The sequence below is a fragment of the Pongo pygmaeus genome, chromosome 13 (assembly GCF_028885625.2).
Source record: "Pongo pygmaeus isolate AG05252 chromosome 13, NHGRI_mPonPyg2-v2.0_pri, whole genome shotgun sequence".
Lineage (NCBI taxonomy): Eukaryota > Metazoa > Chordata > Mammalia > Primates > Hominidae > Pongo > Pongo pygmaeus.
Window position 1 is genome coordinate 53,078,651 of NC_072386.2, and position 8,625 is coordinate 53,087,275.

Consider the following 8,625-nt stretch of genomic DNA (forward strand, 5'->3'; position numbering starts at 1 on the left):
TGATATAAGTATAGCTATTCCTGCTCTTTTTTTGGTTTCCATTGGCATGGAATATCTTCTTTCCATCTCTTTATTTTCAGTCCATGTATGTCTTTATAGGTGACGTGTGTTTCTTTTTTTTTTTAATTAAACTTTAAGTTCTGGGATACATGTGCAGAACGTGCAGGTTTGTTACATAGGTATACATGTGCTGTGGTGGTTCGCTGCATCCACCAACCCATCATTTGGGTTTTAAGCCCCACATGCTTTCCATATTTGTCCTAATGCTCTCCCTCCCCTTGCCCCCCACCCCGAGACAGGCCCCAGTGTGTTATGTTCCCCTGCCTGTGTCCATGTGTTCTCATTGTTCAACTCCCCCTTATGAGTGAGAACATGCAGTATTTGGTTTTCTGTTCCTGTGTTAGTTTCCTGAGAATGATGGTTTCCAGCTTCATCCATGTCCCTGCAAAGGACATGAATGCATTCTTTTTTATGACTGGAAGTGTGTTTCTTATAGTCAATACATCCTTGGGTCTTTTCTTAAAAATACATTCAGCCAATCTATGTCTTTTGATTGGAGAGTTTAGTCCATTTACATTCAATGTTATGATTGATAAGTAGACTTACTCCTGCCATTTTGTTATTTGTTTTCTGGTTGTTTTGTGGTCTTCTCCTCCTTCTTTCCTTCTTTCCTGTCTTCATTTTAGTGAAGGTGATTTCCTCTGGTGGTATTATTTAATTTCTTGCTTTTTATTTTTTGCGTATTTGTTGTATGTTTTTTGATTAGAGGTTACTATGAGGCTTTCAAATACTGTCTTATAACCCATTATTTTAAGCTGATTACAACTTAACACTTTGCATAAACCAGCAAAAAAACCTAATAAGAATTCTATACTTTAACTTCATCTCTGCGTTTTTCACCTTTTTGTTTTTTCTATTTATATTTTATTGTGCTGTCTATGTCTTGAAAAGTTGCTATAGTTACAATTTTTGATTCATTCATCATTTGTTCTTTCTACTTAAAAGTAGTTTACACACCACAGTTACAGCATTATAATCGGTGGTTTTCTGTGTGCTTACTATTACTAGTGAGTTTTGTACCTTCAGATAATTTCTTCTTGGTCATTAACATTCTTTCTTTCAGATTGAAGAACTCCCTTTAGCATTTCTGTAGGACAGGTCTGGTGTTGATGTAATCTTTAGCTTTTGTTTTCCTTGGAAAGTCTTTATTGCCTTTTCATGTTTGAAGAATATTTTCACTGGATATATACTCTTCTAGGGTGAAAGTTTTTTTCCTTCAGCACTTTAAATATGTCATACCATTCTCTCCTGGCCTGTAAAGTTTCCATTGAAAAGTCTGTTACCAGATGTATTGGAGCTCCATTCTTTGTTATTTGTTTATTTTCTCTTGCTGCTTTTAGGATCCTTTCTTTATCTTTGCCCTTTGGGAGTGTGATAAAATGCCTTGAGGTAGTCTTCTTTCGGTTAAATCTGCTGGATGTTCTATAACCTTCTTGTACTTCGATACTGATATCTTTCTGTAGGTTTGGGAAGTTATCTGTTATTATCCCTTTGAATAAACTTTCTACCCCTATCTCTTTCTCTGTCTCCTCTTTAAGGCCAATAACTCTTAGATTTTCCCTGTTGAGGCTATTTCCTAGATCCTGTAGACATGCCTCATTGTTTTTTATTCTTTTTTCTTTTGTCTCCTCTATGTATTTTCAAATAGCCTGTCTTCAAGCTCACTAATTCTTTTTTCTGCTTGATCTATTCTGCTATTAAAAGACTCTGATGTGGCCGGGCACAGTGGCTCACACCTGTAGTCCCAGGACTTTGGGAGGCCGAGGTGGGTGGATCACCTGAGGTCAGGAGTTCGAGACCACCCTGGCCAACACAGTGAAACCCCATCTCTACCAAAAATACAAAAATTAGCCAGGTGTAGTGGCACGTGCCTGCAATCCCAGCTACTCAGGAGGCTGAGGCGGGAGAATCACTTGAACCCAGGAGGTAGAGGTTGCAGTGAGCTGAGATCACAGCCACTACACTCCAGCCTGGGCGACAGAGTAAGGCTCTGTCTCCCAAACAAAAAAAAAAAGACTCTGATGCATTCTACAGTGTGTCAACTCCAGAATTTCTGCTTGATACTTTTTAATTATTTTGATCTCTTTTTAAAATTCATCTGATAGAATTCTGAATTCCTTCTCTGTGTTATTTTGAATTTATTTGTGTTTCCTCAAAACAGCTATTTTGGAAGTCTCTGTCTGAAAAGGAATCCTGTTTCTCCAGGATTGGCCCCTGGTGACTTATTTAGCTCACTTAGTGAGGTCATGTTTTCTTGGATGGTCTTGTTGCTAGTGGATGTTCGTCTGTGTCTGGACATTGAGGAGTTAAGTATTTAGTGTAGTCTTCACAGTCTGGGGTTGTTTGTACTTCTCTTTCTTTGGAAGGCTTACCAGGTATTCAAGAGGACTTGGGGCTGGGCGTGGTGGCTCATGCCTGTAATCCCAGCACTTTGGGAGACCTAGGCGGGTGGATCACCTGAGGTCAGGAGTTTGAGACCAGCCTGGCTAACATGGCGAAACTTTGTCTCTACTAAAAATACAAAAATTAGCTGGGCATGGTGGCACATGCTTGTAATCCCAGCTACTCCGGAGACTGAATTCAATCACTTGAACCCAGGAAGCAGAGGTTGTAGTGAGCTGAGATCATACCATTGCACTCCAGCCTGGGCGACAGGCGAGACTCTGTCTCAAAAAAAAAAAAATCAAAAGGACTTGGGGGTTGTGATCTAAGCCATCTCTGAATTAGAAGGCATCTCAAGCTCAGTAATGCTGTGGTTCTTGCAGACTTGTAGAGGTACCACTTTGATGATTTGGATAAGATCTGGAAGAATTCTTTGGATTACCAGGCTGAGAATCTTGTTCTCTTCCCTGACTTTCTCCCAAACTAGTGGAGTCTCTGTACTGAGCCACCTGGAGTTGAGGGTGTAGTGATGCAAGCACCCCTGTGGCCACCACCACGGGTACTGTGCTGGTTCAGACCTGAAGACTGGTCTTACCCAAGACATGCTGTAACCACTACCTGTCTACTACCTATGTTCATTCAAGGGTTTGGGCCTCTATAGTCAGCAGGTGGTGAAGCCAACCAGGCTATGTCCTTCACTTCAAGGTGGTAAGTTCCCCCAGGCCCCAGGTGGGTCCATTGTTGTCATCCCAGGACCAGGGACTAGAATTAAATACCTTAGCAGTCTACCTGGTGTTCTATTGTACTGTGGCTGAGCTGGCACTCAAACCTCAAGATGCACTGCTTCCCACTCTTCCCTCTACTTTCCACAGGCAGAGCAGCCTCACCCTGTGGCTACCACAAGCCCATGGGAGTACTGCCAGGCTACCACCCATGTTCCCTTAGGGCCCAAGGGCTCTTCAGTCAGCTTGTGGTGGATCCTGCCTGGCCTGGGACTCACCCTTCAGGGCCATTGGGCTCCCCTATGGCCCAGGACAGACCTAGAAATGCCCTCTAAGAGACCAGTCATGGAATCAGGGAACTCAAGAGCTAGTTTGGTGCTATAACCCCCCTGTGACTGAGCTGGTACCTAAGGTGTAAGAAAAAGTCCCCTTTTGTGCTTGGTGAATTAGAAGTATATTAAAAAGCTCTTCCCGTATGTGCCAGGGTGGCATGTGGTCCATGCCATGCAACAGAGATGCTCAGGCTGTGCCCTTAGGATGACCAAGTGGGAGACAGCAGCACCAGAGATGGCAGAAACCCCCAACATCCAGCTCTTTGGGAGGTGGAGCACTGATGATGTGCAGATCAATGACATTTCCCTGAAGGATTACATTGCAGTGAAGGAGAAGTATGCCAGGTACCTGCTTCGCAGTACAGGGTAGTATGCCACCAAGCATTTCCACAAAACACAGTGCCCCATCTTGGAGCACCTCACTAACTCCATGATGATGCATGGCCACAATAATGGCAAGAAACCCATGACCATGCATATTGTCAAGCATGCCTTTGAGATCATCCACCTGCTCACGAATGAGAACACTCTTCGAGTCTTGGTGAATGCCATCATCAACAGTGGTCCCTGGGAGGACTCCACATGCATTGGGTGAGCCAAGACCATGAGATGAAAGGCTGTGGATGTGTACCCACTGCATGGCATGAATCAGGCCATCTGGCTGCTGTGCAGAGGCACTTGTGAGGCTTCCTTCCAGAACATCAAGACCATTGCTGAGTGCCTGGAAGATGAGCTCATCAATGCCACCAGGGGCTCCTTCAACTCCTATGTCATCAAGAAGGATGAGCTAGAGCATGTGGCCAAGTCCAACCACTGATTTCCAGCTGCTGCTCAAAAAACCTGTCTGCCCTTTGGGGTGGCCCCACCAAAAAAAAAAAAAAAAAAAGAGGAAGATGAAGAAGGAAAAGAAGAAGAAGAATATGTACATTAAAAAATCCCCTTTACTTTTCTCAAGCAGAAGGAGTTTCTTCCCATAGCTACTACAGCTGGGAATGTGCTGAGTCTCACCTGAAACCAACAAGTCTCAAAGTTTCACCCAAGGCCCATGGTGTACTACCTAAGTATTGCCGCTGGTTATCAGGGCCCAAGGGCTCTTTAGTTAGCATACGATGAGTCCTGCCAAAACCAGGTCCTACCCTTCAAGGCAGTGGGTTCTCTTCTGACCCAGGATATGTCTAGAAATATCAAATTCCAAGGGGACTCAAAACTCTGACTGTTGCCCTACTCTCCTATAGCTGGGCTGGTATCCAAGGTGCAAGACAAAGTCTTCTTTACTCTTCTGTCTCCTCTCCTTAAGTAGAAGGAAGGGGTGTCTTGGAGCTGTGAGCTGTGCACCCTGGGGTTGGGGGAGGGGTGGCACAATCAGTCCCTTAGCCATCCTGGCTGGTGTCTCAGTAGGTCACAAGCACTCCAGTCCACTGGCTCTGAGCCCAGTTCAGCCCTAGGCATTGCCTAGGAGTTGCAGTCCTTGTGGTCTAGACTGCCTATCAGGTTTACATAGAACCCTAGAGCACTTTAGCCCATGGTGAGAGGCTTGCTGGAACTTGCATTCCAACCACTCAGAAGGACAGTTCCCCTCTTGCTCCCACCATGAGTAGACGTCAGCTGAGTTCAGCCTAGTTTGGTTTTCTGCGATGACGGGACACCACTGAATTCAATTTAATGTCTCACAGTGCTGTGCTCTCCCTCTCCCAAATGCACAGATTCTCTGCTCCAGGCAGCTGCTGCCAGGGGATGGGGGAGAGGTGACATCAAGCAATTCAAGACTGTCTCTTTTACCCTCCTGAGTGCCTCTCTCAGCGATATAAAGTTAAAACCAAATCCAGGGAGTGCTCACCTGATTTTTGGTTCTTACTAGGGTGCTTCTTTTGTGTAGATAGTTGTTAAATTGGTGTCCTTGTCGGGGAGGGAGAAGATTGGTAGAGCCTTCTATTCAGCCATCTTGGTCCACCTCCTCCTACCCACCTTAAGAAACAACAACAAGGCCAGGCACGGAGGCTCACACTGTAAACCCAGCACTTTAGGAGGCTGGATCACCTGAGCTCAGGAGTTTGAGATCATCCTGGAATGGATCACCTGAGGTCAGGAGTTCAAGACAAGCCTAGTCAACATGGTGAAACCTTGTCTCCACTAAAAATACAAAAATTAGCCAGGTGTAGTAGTGCATGCCTATAGACCCAGCTACTTGGGGGTCTGAGACAGGAGAATTGCTTGAACCTGGAAGGCGGAGATTTCAGTAAGCTGAGATTCTGCCACTGCATTCTAGCCTGGATGACAGAGAGATACTCCATCTCAAAAAAAGAAAGAAAAAACAACAACAACAAGCATTGGTGAAGATATGGAGAAATTGGAACCTTTATACATTGTTGGAGGAAATCTAAAATGGTGTAGCCCCTCTGGAAACAATATGGCAGTTCTTAAAAGGTAAAAAATAGAATTTTTAAATGACCCAGCAATTCTGCTCCTAAGGTATATACCAAGAAGCTTAAAAAAACATACGTTCCCAAAAAATCTTGCACAATAATGTTCATAGCAGCCTTATTCATAACATTCAAAAAGCAGAAACAACCCAAACACCCATAAACTAAAGAATGGATAAATAAAATGTAATATATACATATATGAAATCAGTCATAAAAAACAATAAAGTATTAATATACCTACAATACAGATGGACCTTGAAAACATTATACTAATTGAAAGAAGCCAGACACAAAAGGCCACATGTTGAATGATTGCATTTATATGAACTATACAGAATAGGCAAATCTATAAAGATTCCAGGGGATGGGTGTAGAGGAAATTGGGAGCAGTTTCATTTTGGAGTAACAAAAATGTTCTGGAATTAAGAAAGTAATCCTTGTTGCACAATATTGTGACCATACAAAAACAAAAACAAAAACAAAATCCCAGCATCTGAAGATTAGGAAAAAAACAAAACAAACTCCACTCCATTGTATACTTCGAAGTGTTTAAAACTGTGAATTATATGTTGTGTGATTTTTTTTTTTTTTTGAGATGGAGTCTCACTTTTGTCACCCAAGCTGGAGCACAGCAGGGGGATCTTGGCTTACTCCAACCTCCGCCTCCCGGGTTCAAGTGATTCTGCTGTCTCACCCTGCTGAGTAGCTGGGATTGTAGGCACACACCGCCACGCCTGGCTAATTTTTATGGTTTTTTTTAGCAGAGATGGGTTTTTGCCATGTTGGCTAGGCTGGTCTCAAACTCCTGACCTCAAGCGATCCACCCATCTCGGCCTCCCAAAGTGCTGGGATTACAGGCATGAGCCACCGCACTTAGCCTGTTGTGTGAATTTTATCTCAATAAAAAAAAAATGTGATTTGAAGGTTAAAAAATAAAATAAAAGCAATACCTAGCCTAATACTGGAATATAAGAAATGCTACATAAATATTTATTGAATAAGTAAACGAAACTTAAATGATGTAAATCATTACCATGGGGTTGCTTTCCGCATTTAAAAGTTGCTGCATTTGATACTGCCACAGAAATCCTGGATTTGGCTTATACATATGTGGCATTAAGTTACATATTTTATCATGACAATAATGGAAAAAAGAAAGAACAAATGCTAGATACACTTTACATCAAGAGGTTCCTATTTTCAAGAAAGGAGAAAGGATTACCTTTTCAAGAAAGGATCAAGCAATTCTCCCACCTCAGCCTCCCGAGTACCTGGGACTACAGGCGTGTGTCGCTATGCCCAGCTATTAATAATTTTTTTTTTTGTATTTTTTGTAGAGACGAGGTTTCTCCATGTTGTCCAGGCTGGTCTCAAACTCCTGAGCTCAAGCAGTCTGCCTGCCTCAGCCTCCCAAAGTGCTGGGATTATAGGCATGAGCCACCATGCCTGGCCAATAATGTTATCTGGGCATCCATTAACCCAGTCAAGCTGACACAAAAAATAAACCATCACAATACGGGTCAAATCATTTTGTATTCTCACCTACAACATAGGAAATTACCTCTTTTTCCACAATCTCACTAAAAAAGTATATTGTTTAACATTCATATGTTTGAAATTGTTTTAGTTCCTCCACACAGCTGGCAACCTTAGGAATAAAAGTCCTACCGTCATTGTCACATATGTTCATGGTGATTTGCAAGGTATGTCTTTTTCTTTCCTTTTTTTTTTTTTTTCATTTTTTTTTGAGGCAGAGTCTCACTCCGTCACTCAGGCTAGAGTATAGCAGTGCAATCTCAGCTCACTGCAACCTCCACCTTCCCAGGTTCAAGCAATTCTTCTGCCTCAGCCTCCAGAGTAGTTGGGATTATAGCAACGTGCCACCATGCCTGGCTAATTTTTGTTTTTGTTTTTGTTTTTGTAGAGATGGGGTTTCTCCATGTTGGCAAGGCTAGTCTCGAACTCCTGACCTCAAGTAATCCGCCCACCTCGGCCTCCCAAAGTGCTGGGATTACAGGAGTGAGCCACCACGCCTGACCAAAAGTTATGTGTTTTTCTTTTCTTGTTTCGGATTTGAAGACTCTTCTGTGTACCCTCTGGGCTTAAGGTATATTTCTTTATTTAAAGAAAGCCAGGCCAGGAGTGGTGGCTCACACCTGTATTCCCAACACTTTGGGAGGCCGAGGTGGGTAGATCACCTGAGGTCAGGAGTTCGAGACCCACCTGGCCAACATAGCGAAACCCCGTCTCTACAAAAAATACAAAAATTATCCGGGCATGGTGGGAGGTGCCTGTAATCCACCTGGGAGTCTGAGGCAAATAAAAAAAGAAGGAAAGAAAATTCAAAATAAAGAAAGAAAAAATGTTCAAAGAAAGAAAGATCAAAAGAAAGTTCAAAAAAGAAAAAAGAAAGTTCAAAAGAAAGAGTTCAAAATAAAGACAATGTTCAAAATAAACAAAATTCAAAATAATGTTCAAAAGACAAAGTTATGTTCAAAATAAGAGTATCATATTGATAGCTATACTGATAATAAAAGTTATTATCTGTAATCTTATATAAAGTATATAAGATTAAATTTTGTCCCGAGCGTATTTTATTAGTGCCTTTCTGTTCTCTGCTGCCTAGGGAGACTAGATATAGCAAGACCACTGCTCTATTTATTTATTTAGAGCTGGGGTCTTTCTCTGTCACCCAGGCTGGAGCGC

The 8,625-nt window shown here is 42.6% G+C and overlaps 1 pseudogene; it reads left to right on the forward strand.

Annotated features, from left to right (window-relative positions):
* Window positions 1–3,701: 3,701 nt before the first annotated feature.
* Window positions 3,702–4,313, forward strand: LOC129043471 (small ribosomal subunit protein uS7-like; annotated as a pseudogene).
* Window positions 4,314–8,625: the final 4,312 nt, after the last annotated feature.